Source organism: Lissotriton vulgaris, chromosome 1_1, assembly GCF_964263255.1.
Source record: "Lissotriton vulgaris chromosome 1_1, aLisVul1.2, whole genome shotgun sequence".
In the NCBI taxonomy this organism is placed as follows: Eukaryota; Metazoa; Chordata; class Amphibia; order Caudata; family Salamandridae; genus Lissotriton; species Lissotriton vulgaris.
The window spans coordinates 2077079870-2077095878 of NC_141685.1; positions in this window are offsets into that span (position 1 = coordinate 2077079870).

The window sequence follows — 16009 nt, forward strand, 5'->3', positions numbered from 1 at the left end:
CTTTCAGGAAAGTAATCACCTGGTGATATTTCTTCATCACCTCTTTTGATGACGCCCCTGTTTTGGAATCTCTTGCATACTCCTCACTCGGCCAATCATCTGTGATTTTACACTCTGTTCATAAAATAGCTGGTACCACAATATCAAATAAACTATCCAAATCCTTCAACAAAGCCTGCAAAACTTTCACAAATCTTTCCACCTGTTTGTAGCATTCAACTGGTTTTTCTCTCAACCTAATGTAATCATTTGTAAATGACAAAATATCATGTCTGCTCAAAGGAACATGAACATATCCACCACAAGGAACTTCGCTCATTGGACACATTCTATCAATTTTTTCTTACTCCCTCACTGGAAATGCAGACAACGCTGCTCTCGCTTGTGCTTCCTCTTTCTTTCTTGTCCACCTGGTCCTCCATTTGTTAATGTCTCCCCACTTTCTCAAAATGTTCATCAACTCTTTTATCTGTAGTCTTTTACCAGAAGTATTTATATTTTCTAAATCTTTTTCAGTAAACTCCACTCGATGTGGTTTCTACAATAATTTTGATCTCTCTATATCTATTCCGATATCTGAGGCAACCTCTGTTAATTTCTCATGAAATATTTTTGCTGTTCTGGTTATGCTCTTACATAAGAACTACAACTCCTCATCATTGTATAAGTTCAATCTTTCTGTACTCCCATTACCAGCTATCATTTCTTCCAAATCCCCTTTCAATCTGCCAATATCTAGGACCTTTGGTTGTGAGCTCCGTTTTTCTATACCCTGTGCCCATCTCTCAAAATCCTGGGTAGTAACCATTGTTGAACCACCTGTTTCTATAAGGACCGTAGACCCCTTTTCTTTCAAATTTTCGGGTGAAACTCTCTTTGGAGTTTCAGCGAAAGGTTCCATTAATGGGAGATCCATTAGTGAAATGACATAATCACTCTCACTGGCCTGATCATCAGATCACTACTTCCTTTATGAAATTACTCAAAGGAATTGTCCCAGCTTGAGATGTCGGGCAACCCTTTTTATCTCCATATAGTGGGATAACAGGACTAATAGTCACTGGTTCTGTCAAAGCTCTGGCATTTAAATTCAATTGACTTATTTTCTGAACTATTTCTTCTCTAGTTTTATTTAAAGCTTCTCTCTCATTATCTTCCAACACCCTATTGACTGATGTATTGTGTAAAATTAGTGGAATTAAGGGCATTCCTATCAGCAGTGAAATGTTGGTGACCCTACTAGGTTCTTCTTGGTACAGTGGAGGGTTTTCAATTAAAATATCCTCAAACAGTTCATCATCTGATTCACCATATCCTGTCCTACTCATGTGTTTAGTTTTTTCCTTACACTTGATTCCTGACTGTTCTTTAGCCATTAACACTGGATATAAACCCTCTGTTACTGCAGCCCTTTTCCAACGATTCATTTGATCTCCACATGATTCATGCGGATATTTAGGCAAAAACCCTCGGAATCTCCAACCACTTCTGTATTTTTCTCGTTCAAATACCTCAATCTCCCATTCTTCTAAAGCTGCGTACTGTGTCAATCTAGGATTTGGTTCTAATACATTCATTCGATTTCTCGAATTCTTAAGTATCCTTACATTAAAGGTACCATAATCTGTAAATGCTAAATCACCATCACCTATAGTATACTCAACCCAATTCTCCAACCATACACAAGTATGATATCCTCTTTCCATCATCATTAATGAAGCAGGCGTTTTAGGTGTTGGAATAGGAATTCCCTCTCTAGTCATTACAGGCTTGTCTTTCTTAAAGAAATTCTTAATTTTCTTTATTAACGTAATTTTCTTTCTTGCTCCAAATATTTCACACGGACACTATAGAAAAGAGTCTTCCATATATCTTCGAGCCTTATTACCTATATCCTGTCCTATGTCAGCACGACTCATACCAGCAGTCTAATCAGGACTCAACATACAATTCCTTTTCAACTAATCCTAACGCTGCTTCTATCTAGCAACCAATCAGAGGTCAGACTCGCACTTATTGTCTGACCAATGCAAGTGTGGCCTTTTCTAACAACAGAATTGCTCCTCACTACTGACCCTCCCTTTACAATCTGCTTCCTTCTCACGTGACGTCAGTATAACTCCTACAACTGGCCCTCCCTTTACAAAGTAATACGACAACACATTTCTTTAACTTTTCTTATTAAAATGCGTTAGTAACAACATAAAAAAAGCGCTACTCTGTCTGTTCCACTAACAAAGGATAGATTTCCAACTTATTCCAGAGTAAAGAATTACTTCTTTTCATTAGGAGTAAAACCCCTGTTTACCCTACATTTGAGCTCAGGAGAACCTGTTACTATTTCAGGGATACTCTTTTGGGAAATAAAACCAAAGTTTCATCAGCGAACCCTCTGCTATCACTCGTACTCTACTTTTACACAATATAGTCCCTAATATAACACTGCCAGCCTTGCATTGCTTCTCAGTATTATGACAACAGACTTCTGCAGTGTGGCTTACTTCAACACCTGCTATTCAAATTCCATTCCCGGGATTCCCAGGTAGCCTCTCTACCTATGCTTCTAGACAACATAAAACAAGACACTAACTTTTCATGTTAAACAAAAACCAATAATTTATATTTATCACCAAACTAGCCAATAATAACCAAAGCTCTGCCACCAGAAAACTGATTCAGCAGTTCACCAATCACAGATACACCACTACCATATACTCACCTGGGCTCATAAACTCACAGTGGTTAAACTGCTGGGGGGTCAAGTTTTATAATTTTCACAAACTGTTTGGATTAGTTTATTAACCCTTCCCTGGGGTGCGAATTCCGTCGAAGTAAGGAGATTTAATTAGGGTGTGTAACCCCTTGCGTGCTATAAGTCACGGTAGGAATGTGCGGAGGACGGCCGGGGGCCGTCCGAACTCCACCCACTAATTATTTCTTATGCACAGGTGTGGAATTTGCGCCGCGCTGGGGAATCGGCGGCGTTCGGACAGCCCCCGGCTGTCCTGAGCACATGCCCACCATGACGTAGGATGGCAGGGGGCCATCCTGAGCACACAAGAGGTTAACTATCTTTGTTTATCTATGACTAACCCTTCACAGATCAAAAAGTAATTTCCTCTAGTCAATGGACCATTAGTTGAACTAGGTGACAATTAACAATAATCAATGCTGAACAAGAGAGGGTAGAAAGACAAGTTAACACCTTGGCTGCTAAGGCAATTCCCATCCTGTGCTGGAAATTGCTGTTCCCCTCTATTCATGACGAGCTCAGCTCGTCATCAGCACACGCCACCCGTGGCTGATGACGAGCTGAGCTCGTCATCAGCATCGAAGGGGTTAAAGAACATTAGCAAATACCAGAAAATTATAGTTTACCAAGGACGGCCAATCCCCTGGCCAAAGGGCTGGTAAGGGCCCCTTGGGATAGGTCAGGAGACAAAGGCTTCAGAACAGAAATCAGGGCAGGACAGTGGACGGTTGTGCCGCACCCCTCTCTGACACTCTCTCCGTCCTCGAGATTCATCCAAAATCTTCGGATTTAACCCAAGTAGATCATGATAGAAATGTCTGCTTCAGGTTCTGCAATCAGCTCCCTCCACCCTGCTCTGTACTCCTTCAGTCTATCCAGCTCTCCATCAGCAACTTCAGCAACTCCCAGCATCCAGCATCATCGTCTAGCATCAGCTTCAGCATTTATTTAACTTACTAAAAATTATACCTTTCGTTACTCCATGTTCCACCCACTAAAGTTTAAATATCTGGAAATACGAGATTTGATCGGTCAAGGAACGGGGATCTTCATCACACCATGCTTACATGTCATAAAAATCAATTCAGTATTGTTCGTAAACCCATACCCTTACTTTTTATTCATACATTTTATTTCCATGTACTATTTGTATCAAAATCGCAACATTTAAACTTTATTCATGAATACGACTCTTCACAGTTAAACTCTGCACCATCCTGTTCCCATAATGTTTCTTTTGTTCTTGGCTCCCATTCAAACGCACTGTAATCGTTTCATGGTTCCCTTCCAAAGGACATGCGCAGACTTTGCGTCACTCCGTTCAGTTCAGTTATGCGAGAAAGACCCAAATGCGCACTAATAATAAAAGTCAAAAGACAAATGTAAATTCTCACAAATAAAGTGTTTGCACTGTATACCACCATCCTCTACTCTATCCCATTGTATTTATTAATATTTTTCTCCGCATTATCGGTAATAAAATAGCTTGCTTTTATTTAAAAATAGGCAGGTGCCATTCACAAGAGTCTTCAATACTCCATTTTAGAAGCTTCTGCTCATGCACAAGAATTTCCCTCCAAGCGTCACCTTGTCATTCTACGTAAATGTAGTTGACGCATGAGCAAAAAGTTTTCCGGTTTAGAGCAGTATCAGTCCTACTTTATTGTTATTTGCGCTAGTACATGCATATGCAAGTTTCACTAACCCACATGTTTATGTAATTGTATATTATTTTTCCACAAAACTTTAATATGAACTTATTAATGAGTTAAATGAGTGGATTGCTTCCGAGCAAGTCTCTCTTTCTCGAGACCTTGCTCCATCAGGAGTGCCAAAGGCAGTTCCTGCAGGGCATGAACTAGCAAGTCCATACGCTGCAGTAAATGGGGATGCATACACTGCATGCACCCTATGGTACAGAGGCAACAGCAGGCCCTTAATGGCCCTCTTTGTTTCCTCACTGTCACACTTTTCATGGTGGTTGCACCATTATGAAAAGTGTGGTGGGGATGAAACTCCTAATATGCCTGGTGGTGCCACTTTGGTATCACTAACATATTAGGGGCCTCAGACCACTGAACCACCGTCAGGAATCGGGGATCTGTGGTGGCAGCAGCAGTCCCATTTTAATTTATTTATTTATTTTTGGATTTATAGAGCGCATAGCTGCCACAGCGACGAGGCGTCCTAGCGCTATCAGAAACCCCAAGGCCCAGAGTCAGTTAGTGAATGGCGACAGAGATGCTACTTACAGGGAAAAGGCCAGGTTTTGAAGGTCTTACGAAATGCCAAATGATTCGATATTACTCTCATGGAGAAAGTGAGAAAATTTCAGAGTTTTGCGGCCAGGTAACCAAAGGAATGACCACCAGCCCTTGCTCTCCGGATGCGTGGAACACGGACCAAAGCAAGATCAGCAGAACGCAGCGGACGGCCCGGCTCATAGTACTCCAACAGATGGAGTAGCCCCGGCGGGCCTGTCGTGCCAAAATCTTCTGAGAGTAACACAGTGCCTTAAACTCTATACGACGATCGACTGGCAGCCAATGAAGTCTCGGGAGCATGTGGGCAACTGAGTGCGATCTAGGCAGAGCAACTAAGCGCTGAGCCGCCGAATTCTGGGCCCTCTGTAGGCGTTTGATGCTCGCTTTATTGGCATCCAGGTAGAGACAATTAGCATAGTCCAGTCTGGATACAATGGATGACTGGATGATAGTCTGTCGCACCTTGGGGGAAAAGAACCCAAGTAGTGGTCTGAGGCCACGTAACAATCCAAAGCAGGTCCCTGCGACAACCTTTGACTGTTTATCGAAGGACATGTTACTGTCGAACCATAGGCCCAGATTCTTCACTGCCTCTTTGGGGCAGGGGGCGGGCTTAAGGTGATCGGGCCAACACTGTTCGGACCACAGTTCACGATCCCTGCCCAAGAGGAGAATCTCAGACTTGTTGGAGTTCAACTGCAAACAGTTGGCCGCCATCTAGTCCGAGATTGCCAAGAGATCGTCTTTAAACTTGACCAAGTTGTTATCACACTTCTTTGAGAAGGCCAACACCAGTTGGGTATCGTCGGCGTAGGACACCAGGGACAGACCCCTTCTCTTGGCCACCTCTGCCAGGGGTCTGACGTACAAGTTGAACAGCAAGGGACTCAGAATGGAACCCTGTGGTATTCCCTGGTATAAAGCAGCCTCCCGAGAGTGATATGGGGGAACTAGGACCTGAAAGGACCAGTCCTCAAGAAAAGACCGGAACTAGGCCAGTGTCAGGTCTCTCAATCCCACTTCCTTAAGATGCTTGGGAGACAGTATCAAAGGCGGCACTGAGGTCCAGAAGGACCAGTGCCGTGGAATCCCCAGTGTCCAGACTCCCTCGAATGCTCTCTGATACAATGAGTAGAGCAGACTCAGTGCTGTGCCGTTGCCGAAAGCCATGCTGAGTAATGTCAAGAATGGCGTTCTGCTCAAGGAATCCGGCCAGGATAGAATTCACATGGGATTCCACCAACTTGGCCAAAAAAGGGAGCTGGGAAATCGGTCGATAATTCTCAGGGTCACTTGGCTCCAAAGAAGGCTTTTTTAGTAGTGGGACCACTTTGGCATGCTTTCACACTCTGGGGACAGAAGCTGAACTCAGAGATAGATTGACCAGCTCAAGACATGCCGGGGAGATAGAGGAGTATAGTTGACGAAAGAAGGCGGGTGGCAGAGGATCTGCCGGGGAGCCAGATCTAATTTTAAAGCTTGAAGTCTCGTAACCAGACAGGGTCAGAGGAGGAAATGAGGACAGACTGACTGCCCCTGAGTTGCCAGGAATGCCTGACAGCCCAACTTCAGGTGGGGAAGACATCATCGGTAGCCCCCTGTATATCAGCTCCACTTTGTGCAAAAAGTACTGGGCAAGCTCATCGCAATGCTGGTTAGAGGTGATAGAAGAAGCCCTCTTGCGCCCTGCACTTTTCATATCATTAAGCAGTGAAAAGATAGTTTTAGCAGGGTTAGAGCTGGATAAGATTGTATTGGCCACATAGTCAGCACCGGCTCTGCGGATACCTTTGTAGTACTGATTGATGGCTGCACGATACTCTGTCTTGGCTGACGGCTCATAGGAGCATCTCAGCTGCTTGCACTGTTTTTTCGCCAGCGTGAGAGATTCAGGGAACCAAGGATTCATTGGCCCACAGCTCGTGCCCCCACGTCTGGCTGGAATACAACTGACCAGACCCGCTCTCAGCCAATCTTGGAGACATAAATTTGCCTTCTCCACATCGCATGGAAGTTGAGGAGGTGCTCAATTAACCAGCTACAAAAACGGTCCGGTCCAATTTGTGCCATGGACGTTTGAGCACTCGAGGTATGTGCGGCTCTTCTAATTTGCCCTGAAATTGTAGGGAAAATGAGACCAGAAAGTGGTCAGTCCAGGCTTGCGGGACCGGAGGAGGAACAGTCAGAGAGCTAAGGTTGGAAAAGATGGGGTCCAACAAGTGGCATGCCACATGGGTGGTGTCAGTGACATATTGCACTAACTGGAAGGCTTCTAGGTCTGCTAGGAAGCAAGCAACCTCAGCATTACCCCCGCTCTCTAAGTGAAGGTTGAGGTCACCCATTGCGGTATGAGAAGGTAAAAGAGTTTTCCAGCTCATGTATAACCTCTCAGTCCAGGGGCAAGGCAGGGGGCAAGTCAAAGGCTGCCTTGATACCACTGCCAGTGGTTGGGACTCCCTTTGTGAGGGTGGGTTTGGACATTGGTAATCCCCTGGACCAAATCAATCAATCAATCAATCAATCAAAGCATTTGTATAGCGCACTACTCACCCGGAGGGTCTCAAGGCACTAGGGGAGGAGGGTCTGCTACTGCTCGAACAGCCAGGTCTTGAGCTGCTTCCTGAAGGCGAGGTGTCCTGGGTCAGGCGGAGGTGGGTCGGGAGGGAGTTCCAAGTCTTGGCGGCGAAGTAGGAGAAGGACTTTCCCCCTGTGGTGGCTCTTTGGATGCGGGGGACGGCGGTGAGGGCGTGGCCGGTCGATCGAAGCTGGCGTTTGGGAGCGTAGAAGTTGAGGCGGCTGTTGAGGTATCCTGGGCCTTGGTTGTGCAGGGCTTTGTGTGCGTGGGTGAGGAGACGGAAGGTGATTCTCTTGTTGACCGGGAGCAAGTGCAGGTCTCTCAGGTGTCCGGAGATGTGGTTGCGCCGAGGCATGTCCAGGATGAGTCATGCTGAGGCGTTCTGGATCCGCTTGAGTCTCTTCTGGAGTTTGGCGGTGGTTCCGGCGTAGAGGGAGCTGCCGTAGTCCAGTCTGCTGGTGACGAGGGCCTGGGTGACCGTCTTCCTGGTCTCGGTGGGGATCCACCTGAAGATCTTGTGTAGCATGCGTAGGACATTGAAGCACGACGAGGAGACGGCGTTGACTTGTCTGGTCATGGAGAGGGAGGAGTCCAGGATGAAGCCCAGGTTGCGTGCGTGGTGTGTTGGTTTGGGTGCGCTGCCTAGGGCGGGGGGCCACCAGGAGTCGTCCCAGGCGGAGGGTGAGGATCCCAGGATGAGGACTTCCGTCTTGTCCGAGTTCAGTTTCAGGCGGCTGTTCTTCATCCATTTAGCTACCTCTTTCATCCCTTCGTGAAGGTTGGCTCTGGCGGTGGCGGGGTCGTTGGTGAGGGAGAGGATCAGCTGGGTGTCGTCGGCGTAGGAGATGATGTTGAGGTTGTGCTGGCGTGCGATGGCTGCGAGGGGACTCATGTAGACATTGAAGAGGGTTGGGCTGAGCGAGGAGCCTTGAGGAACGCCGCAGATAACTTCGGTGGCTTCTGATCTGAACGGGGGAGGCGGACTCTCTGTGTCCTTCTGGTGAGGAAGGAGGAGATCCACTCCAGTGCCTTCTCCTGGATTCCGACGTTGCTGAGGCGCTGTACCAGGGTACGGTGGCAGACAGTGTCGAAGGCCGCGGAGAGGTCTAGGAGGATGAGGGCCGCTGTTTAACCGTTGTCCAGCAGGGCTCGGATGTCATCGGTTGCTGCGATCAGGGCGGTCTCGGTGCTGTGGTTGGCCCGGAAGCCAGACTGCGAGAGGTCGAGGGATCCGTTCGTCTCGAGGAAGGCGGCCAGCTGCTTGTTGACGGTCTTCTCGATGACTTTTGCGGGAAACGGGAGCAGCGAGATGGGCCGGTAGTTCTTGAGGTCGGTGGGGTCGGCTGAAGGCTTCTTTAGTAGGGCGCTGAGTTCGGCGTGCTTCCAGCTCTCCGGGAAGGTAGCGGTGTTGAAGGAGGTGTTGATGATGTCCCTACTGTGTCAAGGAATAGTTATATCTTGGAGGTAGTACACCAAGCCATAAAGTGCCCTGAGGAATTCACAAAAATATATTAAATAGCCTATCACAAAGGAAAGTCATAACAGGCACACATATTTAAGAACTTCCTCTCAGGAGAATAGATGCTCCTCCAGTGGCTATGGCAATGCTTGGTATGTTCATCATAGTGGGTTTTCCAAAAGAGATTGATTTGGGTAGGAGCACATATTTTCTGTCCAGCTATCTGAAAGCGATGTGGGATGAATTTGGTGTTAACTACAAGTGCATTACCCCATGTCAATGATCAATGGGTTGTCTGAGGAGATGTGAGGTTGGTTTCAGTCCCTTTGTGCTGTTGTTTTGACTCCCTGTGAGGGGGGCATTGTGCCTGCTGAGAGAGTCTTTGAAGCAAAAGACAATGTGCTGGACTATGTGCTCTACCTAAAATCTCGAATGGCAGAGTACATGCACAAGGCAGGTAGGAAATTGGAGGCCAGCCAGGAGCCCATGAAGGATGATCAGAAGGCTACTCCAGGACAGTTGGTGCTTGTGTTTGAGCCTGTGGCTCCTAGGGCACTCCATGACAAGTGGAGTAGGCCCTATCTGATCATAGAAAGGAAGGGTGAGGTTACCTATATGGTTGACGTTGGCACCCCCAGGAACCCCCATAGAGTCCTGTATGTAAATACATTTTAACCCCACCATGACAAGGCAGATATGACCATGTTACTGGTCACAGATGAGGGAGTGCAGGAGGAAACTGAGCCAGTGCCCGACCTCCTCTCCAATAATGTACAAGATAGGTCAGAAGAGGGAGTGATACTCTCTCCCAAATTGACAGACCAGCAACAGAGACTGTAAGCGTGTACTGGAGCAGTGTGATGGCCTGTTCTCTTTGATACCAGGAATCACTCAGTGGTGTGTGCACCACATTGACATTGGTGACAGCCCACTTGCCAAAAAGAAACTGTATAGTTTGTCTAGCCATGTCAGAGCCAGCATCAAGGTTGAGGTGACTAAAATGTTGGAGTTGGGGGTAATTGAGCCTTCTTATAGTCCATGGGTGAGCCCACTGGTGCTGGTGCCCAAACCTAATCCCCAGAGGGGACAGAAGGAAGCAAGGCTCTGGGTGGACTAAAGAGGACTTAATGCAGTCACCAAGAGTGATGCTCTCCCTACACATAGAGCTAATGAGCAGATTGACAGGTTAGGGGCAGCTAAGTGCCTGAGTAGATTTGATTTGACTTCAGTCTACTGGCAGATTGCCCTCACAGATGGAGCCAAGGAAAGGTCAGCATTTTCCCCACCAGAGGCATATTAACAGTTCAAGATAATGCACTTTGGATTAAAGAATCCCCCTGCCACCTTCCAAAGGTTTGTGAAAAGGGTGTTGTCTGGATGGAGAAGTTCAGTGCAGCATATCTGGATGATATAGCTGTATACAGTTCTACCTGGGGGGAATAATTTTAGCCACCTGAGGGAAGTGCTCAAGGCCATGCAGCAGACAGGCCTGACTATTAAGGCCAGTAAGTGCCAAATAGGGCAGAATTCTGTTGTGTACCTGGGTTACCTTGTAGAACCCGCTGATTTTGTCCCGCTGAAAAGCTCTGGATTTACAACTTCCAGTGTTTGACCAGGAGCTCCCTAAAAAGCAAATCTGGACTGGTGAGGAGCATTGAGGGACCCCGGCAGAAACATCTCTGGAGACGTTTCTAAATTTGGAGTTTAAAATCTCAACCGAGGCCTACTGAGAGGGGTATCCGAGCAGACTCTATCGCGGTTGGCCTGAAACGTTGACTTTGTCCTGGTCAAGCGAGTCCAAATGTGCCAAATTGGGCTATAGGTTTCTAAGTACTATATCGTGCTAAATGTTTAAAAATGAATTTTTCCAGTTCCCTAACATTGGATTTTTGTCGCTTTGGTGTTATTTTAAAGATAAAAATGCTTCCTATTTTTATAAAGTGGTGTGGGATTATTATTATGTGTTGTGTCTTCATTACTTACTGACTTGGTGTTTTAAGATGCTTTACATACCTGTCTCCTAAGTTAAGCCAGCCTTCTCACAGCCAAGATACCAAGGGTTGAGCATGGGAATACTGTATTGAGTCCTATACTGAGCCCTAGACTGTGTTAGTTGCCTTATTGCCAGTAACTTACATGTATTAAAAGGGAGGTATTTTGCCAGGTCGAATTGGCAGTTAAGAACTGCACAAAGGCTGCAATGGTAAGCTTGAGATATGTTTAATAATGCTACATTTGTGGATGGCACAATGAGTACTCCAGGCCTAGTATTAGTAGTATTTTATTTACAGGCCAGGAGTGCTTGTAGCACCACTCAACTAGGGACTTACAAGTAAATTGGATGTGCACATTGGGTGTAATCAATTATACCATGTTTAGAGAGGTGAGCATGTCAGCAATGGTTAACAGTGGTAAAGTGCACACAGTCCTAAAGCCAACAAAAACGTGTTCAGCAAAAAAGGAGGGGTGAGGGCAAAAGGATTAGGAGACTACCGTCCTAAGGAGTCACATCGAACAGCCAACTCTACGAATATTAACAAAATCCCATCAGGATGAATCCCAAAAGTCACTAAATGAACCTGAGCTCATGCCCCTGGTAGCTATGGAACAGAGCACCCAGGCTTAGTTAGGGAAATGTATAAAGCATCTTTGTAGTACCAAAATAGTAGTAAAGTCAAAACCCCAAACAAAAAAAAACCTCCAACCAAATTAGAAAAGTAGAGTAGAATTTAATTACAAAACAACACCAAAATACCAAAAAAACAATAAGGGGAATTAGAGACATGAATTATTGAAGTTTTAAAATTACAGTCAGAAAACACTAAGGTCCCGAATTCAGGTTTTCATGCCTCCAGACGCTCTGAGGGCTGCAGCTACGTATCCCTGACCTCGCATACTTTTGGCTAAGCCGAGAGGGGCCCAGCCCGGGGTGCCAAGACAGTATTGTGCATAACAGTTATCTGCTTGCTCTACAGAATCACATTCCTGCCTGGTGAAGGAGGTAAACAGAACCCGTCTGCAGAGATAGGGCCTAGCCTTTCTGTCTCCGTTTAAGTGATTTGCAGAGCTCGCGTCCATAGAAAGCTTAAGGCCCCCACGCAATGAACGAAGAAATAGATGCCCACACTGGTTCTTGGTGATGAGCGACCTTTGCTTCAGATAATACATCCCCGGACTTAAGATATCAGATAATACCAGACGTGCTGGTCGCCCTGACACTGAAGGCCTCCCTACCAGACCGAAAGTCAGCTCCCCCCAGTTACACGTCAGTTGCACGTCATGATCAAGTTGCGCACATCAGTAAGGCAAAGTTCCAGCTGGCCATGCAACCCCCCTCCATGCATCAACCCACCTATGACTCACCTATGACTCCTCCAGTGAACGCCCACATGTACGCCCACATGCACGCCCACATGCTCTTATCTCTCTTTCTCTTGCTCTGCTTGGAGCGCTCCTCCCTATGTACGGAAATTGAATGAATAAATATTGTACTCTGTGAATAAAGTTTAGAAGACCCTTCCTGAACCTTCGTGGTGATGGAACCGATTCTCCCCTAACTCGAGTTATTGGAATAAAGCCCTTTTGAATCGGACACCACGGACTCTGCCTCTCCTTTTATGCATGACCCTTTGTTTATTTATAGAAATTATGACAGGGTAATACTTTATTTACCACAGTATCCTCACCGCCACACCTTTCATGGTATTTGCATGGGCCCTGCCTAGAAAATTGAGGCCTCAAGATCACTGCGCTATTGCCAGGGATCTCCGATCCCTGGTGGTTGCAGTGGTCCCAGGGAGGCCCGACCACCCTGGTGGTCATAATAGGGCAGCCAGAAGACTGCCACTGCTGAACCCGTGCCAGTCTGGAAGTCCATGGACTGCAAGACTCGTGATAAGGCTCTAAGGGCCAGATGTAGGTAGCCCAATACCGGTCGGTAACGTCCGAAATTACCGAGTTTCGGCCGTTACCGACCGGTATTGGGCATTTGAGATGTAGGGGCCAAATTTAAGGATTCTGTAATTTACCAAATCGGTATTTTAAAAAATTGGTAAATTACTGATTCCTTAAAATACTGATTCAGTAAATTACTGAATCCTTAATTTAGGGAGCACTCAAGTGAGTGTATTTCTGAGTTAAGGATTCGGTATTTACCACCAACTAAAAATTGGTGGTAAATATCGAAAACCTTTGAAGAAGCAAATTTGTGCTTTTCCAAAAGTGCCATGTGGCAGACATACATGCCCTTAGGTCATGTATGTGTGCCACATGTGCACCCATGCACTATTCAGGGGTGCAACAGGGTGTCAATGTGACACCCTGCCACCCTTGTAAGTCTTCCTTCTATTACCGATTCAGTATTTACCGATTTGGTAATTCCCAATCATTCCTATGGGCCTACAGGCCCATAGGAATGAATGGGAATTACCGAATCGGTAAATACCAAATAGGTAATTACAGAATTGCACCGATTCTGTAAAATGTACTGATTCAATACCTACATACCATTTACCGATTCTGAAATACCAAATCGGTTATGTTCGGTATTTTAGAACCGGTAAATAATATTTACCTACATATGGCCCAAGGTGCTAATGATAGTCTATGGAAGTCGTAGATCGGATCCTAGACATGATTTAAACCAGCTGCAATGGAATACAGGTCTGATACACCAAGCAGCTTAATCCCTATAAAGGATTTTACTTTTAGACTTATTCTATTGAATATACTTCAAAATCCTCCAGGGAACAAACCTGAAGCTGTATCTGAATAAGGTGAGTTGAATAGGACACCTTAGCTGAAAGGATCCCCTGACAACTCTAAAAGAATCGGAAGTTTGAACATTTGAAAAATCTCACCTAGCAGCTCCTCCTGGTCACTTCTAAGGTTCCCAGTACATCAGGGACAGCACGTAGGGGACAGGGCTCACTCCAGTTTAGTCCACCAGCAAAGTCCAGCCCAGGCCCAGCTGGTACTGATCAACCGGTCACTTTAGGATAAAGGCCTCTTGCAGCTAGCCACAAAAGATGTCAGCTAAATTACCTTTAAAGTCCACTTCTTTGTCCTTGATAGAACAGGAGAGTCAACTTCGTCAGGGCTCCTCTTAAGTCACAGACAGCAGGTCCAGTGCTCTTCTGATCTGTCGCGGGTCCAGAAAGTGTTCTGAAAGAGGGCTCCGTTGGTTGCCACATTTATGGCTGGCATTAGCCAGTGGGTGGTGGTGTCTCAATGACACTCCCTAACCAATGGGGATCACATACCCGAGGGCTATCCTACCCAGTTTTTCAGTAGTTCCTATTTGCCCTACTGCAAACATTTCCACAGTGTCCTTCACTTCTAAAATCCAAGATAAGAAAACACTATCAATGCTTTCTTTATTGAGTGAAGGTCTTGTGCCTACCCAGAGTTGTGGTCAGAAAAATGAGAAGCCCTCTCCCTGTATCTACTGCAAACCAGTTCTGGGGTACCTTCCGTTCCATTGGGCTTGTTGCCAGTCCCCCTAGTATGGGCCCTGGGGATAAAAGATGTACCTTCTTCTAGTCTCCTCTTATATTACAATATGAATGGGCAGACTTCACATCTGTCCCTTTCAAGTTATTGAAGTCCCTGAGCCCACCCCAGTTGTCCTTCCTATCCCACCCCCAGTCCATCATGTCATCAAGCCAAAGTCATTGTTCTGTTCTGGTAGAAGTTTTCACACCTCATCAAGGTCAAGTTCAATGCTGGACAACTGATGGAGAGCTAATGTAATTTGGCATTTCAGAGATACAGGCAGGGAAAACTTGCTAGAACTTACTTTTCCTAAGTATTTATTAAAGATACGACTTCATTAATAAATTGGACTTTTAATAAATGTAAAAAATAGTCCTTGAATAACTATCTTATCCATTTCCTGTCAAAAGATACATAATAAAGTTATAATATACTGACATTTTCTAGGATCCAGCCACATCCTTGTCAGTGAAAATAGCTTTTAGGGTCTAGTCACTGGAGGAACATGCCATATTTAATTCCACTTTTAAATATCAGACATGTTACCTTGTGGGTGACATGGTGTGCTCATTAACATTTAATATTGAATATACAACAGCAGAATTTCTCACCTGTCAAAAGTGGTTATTTTGACAGGCTTGGCAGCAGGCATTAGGCAGCTACAGTCATACTATACAGCATGATTTACAGGCCCATTCTGTGGAAGGCACAATAGGTACTGCAGTACAAAGATCTATGTACTGTGATGACAATTGCCTTGTTGCAAAGTGATTTATGTGATTTGTGCCCTATTTGTTTTATTTATAATACAAAGGATATTTTCATATAACCTTTAATCAATCAAGGAGCATTTATAAAGTACACAGCTATCTCCGACAAGGTGTCCAGGCGCTAACAAAGCAGACCACAGAGATTGAAGGCTCGCATCGCTATTACCCTTGCTTGAAGAGCAAGGTTTTCAGCGCCTTTCTGAAATCCTGCTCTGAGTTCAGCATACGTAAGTGGTGAGGCAGGGCATTCCACAGTTTGGCAGTCCTAACTGTGAAATACCTGCCCCCATGTCTCCCTTTGTGTGGAGTCTCTTTTTGTGGTGTGCCTTGTGTGTCACTGCTGTGTGTGTGTTGCGCAAATGCTTTACACATTGGCTCTTGGATATGCCTGACTGCTCTGCCAAGCTTTCAAAGGTGTTCATCAGTGGTATCTTTTGTGCTTGTAGCTCCACTACCTTGAGTAGAGTGGTGGGTTCTGCCTGGCTTAGGTGCATACCCTAACCAACCAAAAACCCCATTTTAACATGAGTATATTCGAAACAGAAAATAATACGGAGGTGTGTGAGCCATGCATAAACCAATTGATCTATGCCTCTATGTACTGATAAGTGGCAATTGAAGTATTGCGCTCTGGTAGGCCTTGAGTTACTACATGACCTCTATTTGAATACATTATGATGGTCAGCCCTGATGATG